A 775-nucleotide genomic window follows, 5' to 3' on the forward strand; every position below is an offset into this window, starting at 1 on the left:
CCAGCTAATGAATAGGAGTGAGGCCAGAAGCAGGGTATATATATTTTTTTTTTAACTAATCAGCAGAACAACATTAGGACATCAGGAATGTTGTGGATTCTCTGCTAATTGAAAGCTTGATCTTAAAATGAGGTAACCAGGCTAAGCCAGAGCAGAACAGCTCAATGAATGAAAAGCTTGGTTAAAATTCTATAATCTGTTTTAAGTCATGAAATGAGTGACTGTCATGGTCTCCCTGGTGTCTTAAAAGTAAGTGACTTATTTTGCAAAATAGTAAGATGCTGTTTGAAATACTCTGCTTTGTGGAGAAGTAGAATTTACTGTTATTTCCTGTGGCATTAAAAAAAAAAAAAAGTGAAGATGAAGCAAGCAAAAGGGGGGCTTCTCTTGTGATTATAAACTTGGGAAATTTTGGAAAGGGGAAAGTTCCTTATTTTAGTTTTCCAACCCTTTATATTGATTCTCCTGTACAGCAGATTTCAGCAACAGCTTCTGCATTGATAGAAAAAGTGAATTCGGCCTCTGCCATCACCCTCTCTCGTGTAAAATAGGAACATCTGTTCGGTGATGGCACTCAGCCGCCGTCTCTCACAGGAGCGTCCGTGCTGCCAGACGCTTTACAAGCCCCGGGCAAAGCCTGTACGTGAAGATGTGCTGGCGGGATGTAGACATTCAAAGCCGAAGGGCAGCTCTCTTCTGCCACCTCTCCCCTCGCCGGTTGCCATCGCGACAGGCGGGGCTCAGGATCGCGGCCGCCAGGGGGCGCCCGCCCGCC

The sequence above is a fragment of the Athene cunicularia genome (genome assembly GCF_003259725.1).
Source record: "Athene cunicularia isolate RWA chromosome 9 unlocalized genomic scaffold, athCun1 chr9_part1, whole genome shotgun sequence".
Classification (NCBI taxonomy): Eukaryota; Metazoa; Chordata; class Aves; order Strigiformes; family Strigidae; genus Athene; species Athene cunicularia.